This window comes from Macrobrachium rosenbergii, chromosome 52 (assembly GCF_040412425.1).
Source record: "Macrobrachium rosenbergii isolate ZJJX-2024 chromosome 52, ASM4041242v1, whole genome shotgun sequence".
Taxonomy (NCBI): domain Eukaryota; kingdom Metazoa; phylum Arthropoda; class Malacostraca; order Decapoda; family Palaemonidae; genus Macrobrachium; species Macrobrachium rosenbergii.
This window is the reverse complement of record NC_089792.1, coordinates 11,979,286-11,985,233: the sequence shown is the minus strand read 5'-3', so window position 1 is coordinate 11,985,233 and position 5,948 is coordinate 11,979,286. Positions and strand designations below refer to the sequence as shown.

Genomic DNA, 5,948 nt, shown 5'->3' with positions numbered 1-5,948 from the left:
GCCACAATCGTGTATCTGGCAATTATATAGGATATGCCGTGGTTAAAGTTTCATGGGCCGCGGCTCATACAGCATTATACCAAGACCACCGAAAGATAGATCTATTTTCTGTGGCCTTGATTATACGCTGTGGCGGCTGTACAGAAAATTCGATTGCGCCGAAGAAACTTCGCCTCATTTTTTATTTATTTTTTTTTTTTTTGCCTTGTTGCATAAACCCTGATGTCTTACGTATTCTCGAATTATTGACTACTCCCTGTTTTTTCTATAGTCACTCGGATTCAAAGAGCCGGCGATTGATTAAATACGCTAATGTCATAACCATGATAATCATATTCTTTGACGATATTGTAATTATTATCATAATCAGGGATTTACACGCATAACGCTACGATAATATTGTACTTTTTCCCTGTGTGTTATTTCTTAATAACTGAATGAATGAAACTTTCAATGCAAATCAAACAACGTATTTATGTACTTGTTTGTCCGAGTGAGTTGATGTAAAAAAGTGAACTGGTAAATTATCCTTTGTTATTGTATCCATTGCATCTCGATATATACGAGGAGAATAAGTGAAGGGTAACTAGAAAAAGTGCATTTGCATATTATATTTCATTTTCATATTACTTTCAAAGTCAGGCATCAAATACTAAACCGCATCGATAAAATAAAACTGAAGCATGAAAAGTTTAAATATTGATAAAGTTTAAAAACGGACAAAGAAACAAAATACTAGATTAATAGTTAGTGCCATTACTTCACTGACAAAAGTTATACCAAAAATTGTTATTTAACTGAGTTTTCTTTCAAAGTATCGCAACCAATCAAACTCCTTTCTTCAATTCAACAAAAACTTTGGATCTGTCAAAATCAAAATGCCCGCCTCTCTCTCTCTCTCTCTCTCTCTCTCTCTCTCTCTCTCTCAGACAAATACACAGGAATTTTTTTTTTTTTACATCATCTCCACTGTTTCTGATCCTTTCTAAATGGTTTTTCGTTGAAAAGCCTCTACATCGTAACCTTCATAAGAATTTTATTTCTATTCACAAAAAAAAACTTTTTTGGTTTTTAACCTATCGCTATACAAAACAAGTAGAAAATCTCCACTGTTTCTTGAGTTTTCTGTACATTGTATAATCAAGGCCACTGGTGATAGTGGTTTTCAGCAGCCCATTAAAAACGGCCAGGTGGTGCCTGTCCTATATCGTTGCCAGAAGCACGATTATGGTTAACTTTAACCTTACATAAACCAAAACTTTCTAATGCTAGAGGGCTGAAGTTTAACGTTTGATTTGGATGGTGGATGATCTATTCAGTAGTTTTAAGATCTGAGGAGGACAGAAAAAGTGCGGACAGAAAAAGTGCGGACAGAATAAAGTGCGGACGGACAGACAAATCCGGTAAAAGAAAAACTAAAATGATTTTTTTCTCATTTATTAATAACCATTTGTTGCCACTGGGGATGCAATTGGAACCTTGAAAGTTCAAGCGAAAAAAATGCATTTCAACCATTTTCTTGTATTTTAATAATTTTTTACATTCTTATAAATCTATATATTTTTTGTTAATTTCTTTTTTTTAATAACTGATCTCTTTCTGTATTTCTGTTACCTTTCGTTGCTTCTTTCAAATGAACACCATATTCTTTGGAAGCTTGAATTCGAGTCAGTGGCCCATGTGGCCTTGTTCCACATAAATAGGGTTCATCTTCTGAATAATAATAACAATAATTTAAGTCTTTCACGGCAGTCCAGATAACCTGCTTCCAAACTATCCCCGACTCAAAAACAAAAACCAAAAGCGGGTGGAGGGCTCTCGTTTGTATACCAAAACAGGGCAAATGGGGTTTACTCGCCTCCTTTTGCAAGCTGTCTCAAAATTTCAAGGTTAGGAGTACATTTCACAGCCAGCGAAAAATTCTGAAAAGTTGCGATGGAAGATAATTGGAACACTATTAATTTGTAAAGAGAAATTTCTCTACTAGTACTCCACGTCCTCACATTCGTTGCATACTATGCTACGTTATACTGAGTCCAGTCAGAATGAGGACGAGTTTAGTTTAAAGGAAAAAATCGATTCTGCAATATAAACGAAAAAAAAAATTTGTCAATGCAGAATCTTACAGCGAATGCTTTCTCACATACTCCGCACGTATGTATCAATCAGGACCCACTCATACATACGAGTGGGTCCTGTTATCAATGAGTAGCTGCAAACTCTTCGAAAAGGAGAGACGCTAACTTGATCTATTTTGGATTTGATCTGATGTGAACCCATTTTCTTTTTCACCGCAAGGGGGGAGGGCGTCTTTTGATCTTACTGCTACCCTTATAATTCCTCTTTTATTTATTCTTGATCCCAAGACCAATATGGAGCAAGTGAAATCTTTCCTCAAGTCAAAAAACCAAAAGTGATTTATTAACAATTTGGACGCAATTGGTCACTCATCTCTTAACAATCAAGATATCACGAATCAAAACGTTATCAGTACTGTCTGCCCCTATCTTTGGCTTATCTGTTCGTCTTATCTCTTTTCAAGTACGACGAGTAATCTTGTTTTGTGAGGGCAAAGACCATATATGGATTTTATTTATTAAGAACCGACCTTTGAAACTTGAAGAAGAAAACACAAATGGGTAAACAATTATATTTTGAAACAAGCAGTTTCTGAGCGTCCTTCAGCGTGGAGACATTACAGAAACAAGTAAAAAATGCTCCGATGTTTCTTCGGCGCATTCGAGTTTTCTGTACAGCCGCTACAGCGTATAAACAAGGCCACCGAAATTTTTCGATAATCTCTTTCAGTGGTCTCGGTATAATGCTGTATGAGCCGCGATCCATGAAACTTTAACCACGGCCCGGTGGTGGCCTATCCTATATCGTTGCCAGGAGCACGATTATGGCTAACTTTAACCTTAAAAAAAATACTGAGGCTAGAGGGCTGCAATTTGGTATGTTTAATGATTGGAGGGTGGATGATCAACATACCAATTTGCAGCCCTCTACCCTCAGTAATTTTCAAGATCTGAGGGCGGACAGAAAAAGTGCGGACAGAAAAAATGCGGACAGAATGAAGTGCGGACGGACAGGTAAAGCCGGCACAATAGTTTTGTTTTATAGAAAACTAAAAAAATGAGAATGACGATCCGATTCAATTTTGGTAACTTGCTTTATGATAGAGCATTTATTTTCTGTTATTTGTAATAATTTTTTTTTCTGTCAGCTCATGAATTCTATTCAATTTATAGTCTAAAGCACTACTCTGCTAATACCTCATATATTTGCCCTTTAAAGGGTGGCATCAGATAGTACTGTCATTCTACCTTTTGCTAAAATCTTTGGCATAAAGCTGCTAGCCCCAAGTCTCTCTTCACCACGTGCAACCAACATTTGGACAACTAATGGGTACAAAATTCACTTTTAAAAGAACCCGCAAATGCCACCTCCTCGTTCAGGTGTTTCAACGAAATATAAAATGCCTGAAAACATTTTCGAAAATCTCTATCAACATTTTCGATAATCCTTATCAACATTTTCGATAATCTTATCAACATTTTCGATAACCTCTATCAGCATTTTCGATAATCTTAACAACATTTTCGATAATCACCATCAACGTTTTCAATAATCTCTATCCTAATTTTCGATAATCTTATCATTATTTTCGAAAATCTCTATGAACATTTTCGACAATCTCCATCAACATTTTCGAAATTCTCTACATCAACACTTACGCTAATTTCTATGAACATTTTCGATAATCTCTATCCTAATTTTCGAAAATCTCTATAAAAAAAAACCTGGTCAAGAAACGGAAGCGAAGGTGAACAAACACCTGTCTTTTAAAAACTAACGATTAAATCACAGAAAACTGCGTGAGCGATGACGTCACGAGCGAAGTGTCAGTATGAATTTTCATTGGCTGAGGAACTACATGTCACGTCATACGTCAGTTCCCGACTGAGCTTTCATCAGCTGAGCAGCTAAACTACCACATCTGTCCCTTCTTGAACGACGACGTGCTAACACGCATCTGCTACGAGAATTAACACCTGTTTGCTTACGTCTTCACTTTTTTTTTTTTTTTTTTTTGCCTGAGATCATGCCAAAAGTTTTGGATAGCCTGAGTATTTTCGGTATGACGAAACTAAGAGTAATAATAATGGATATAATTAGGTTTAGGTCATTTCTCTGAAGTGTTTCCTGATTTAGGTATATAAATATATTTGTATATATATGTATACACATATATATATATACATTATTTTTTTATTAAAAAAAGTCGAGAAAAAAAACATCAGCTTGTTTATCAAAAGAAACAAAATTCAAGATTGACCAATTACAAATCTTCAAGAAAGAATGCTAGCCAAGCGTCAAATATTTACTACGACTACATACGAAAGCACTGCTTTGGAACGTCCTCAAGCACTTGAGAGCATTGTCACCCTTATTAAGTTTTACTAACAGACAAATGTTCAATCAAAATTACTAAAATAATAATACAATTAACTTGTTTATCAAAAGAAACAAAAATGAAAGTAAACAAAAACATCTTATAGCTATCATACGAAAGCACTGCTTTGGGACGTCCTCAGGCACTTCAGACCATTGTCAAGCATATAAGATTTTATTAAGAAACAAATGTTCGATCAAAAATTACTAAAACAATAAAATTAGTTTGTTTATCAAAATAAACAAAAATGAAAGTAAACAAACCAAAAGTAAACAAACCAACCGTCATATACTCGTACCCTACTATACTACGTACGAAAGCACTGCTTTGGGACGATCCTCAAGCACTTACAGCATCTATATAAGATCTTATTAAGAAACAAATATCAGATCAAAATTCCACTGCTCCAGGTGAGGCTCGAACTCACAACCCCGGCATGGCTCAGTGACTGTCGTATAAGTACCGTGCGCTAACCGATTGCGCCACTGGAGCTGTCTAAAAATGGGATATAAACACATATATATATCGAAGGGCGCTATCGAGTATAGGTGTCATATGCATATTTTGTGTGTGTGTGCGTGCGTGCGTGTGTGTGTGTATGTGTGTGTGTAGGTGGGTGTGTGAGTATCTGCGATGAGATCTATGTCACTGTCTTCATGCTTATGCCTAATGGAAAACCATACCTAGACTCTTGCGTGCACACACATACACACACAACACACGCACACACACACACACACACACACATATACAGTATATATAGTATATATATATATATATATATATATATATATATATATATATATATATATATAATGATGATCTCACAATTCCCTCGTCAATATATCGCCAGTGTCTACAAAGAACCTAAAATTATACTGAGCTTAACCAATTATTCATCAAATTGAACATATATCAGCCAATTATTTTTCATTCTAACTAGGAAATATAGAGCATCAGTGTCAATATGACACCTGCAGAATAAACCCTCTCTATCCACGTACCCATATGATATGGGCCATAAATCACCTACAAACAGGGACCCATAAATCTGAGGGCAACGTCAGTCTGAACAAGCCTTGAGAGCATTCCATTGTTTACAAATTACTCTCCTGAGATCCAGGCATCGTGTTCCTCAGATTAGTGGGTCTTCCGAGTGCCTTATTTCAGATGATACACGAGACTAGAAAATAGATCTGCGCTTGATTCCACGCCAGTTCGAAACGTGTTAATACTAGGGTTCATTATATTTGTAGCGTATGAAAACAAGTCGTTTCTTATTTGATCCATGTTTCTGTTTTCCTGTTCAGAATAATGCTTAAATCTGTAGATGTCTGCATTGCATCTGTTTTGTCCAAAACTTATAAAGATCAATGTTTACCTAATATATATTTGATATCAATTTATCAACACTTGAAGCATCAAATGGATTTCACTCATTGTTTACCTAATATATATTTGATATCAATTTATCAACACTTGAAGTACCAAA

At 35.6% G+C, this 5,948-nt stretch overlaps 1 non-coding gene across 1 annotated transcript; it reads right to left on the bottom strand.

Annotated features, from left to right (window-relative positions):
* Window positions 1-4,858: 4,858 nt before the first annotated feature.
* TRNAI-UAU (transfer RNA isoleucine (anticodon UAU)) lies at window positions 4,859-4,948 on the bottom strand. The gene is given in 2 exon segments: window positions 4,859-4,894; window positions 4,911-4,948. It is a non-coding gene; the product is annotated as a tRNA-Ile (tRNA).
* Between the last annotated feature and the right edge of the window lie 1,000 nt (window positions 4,949-5,948).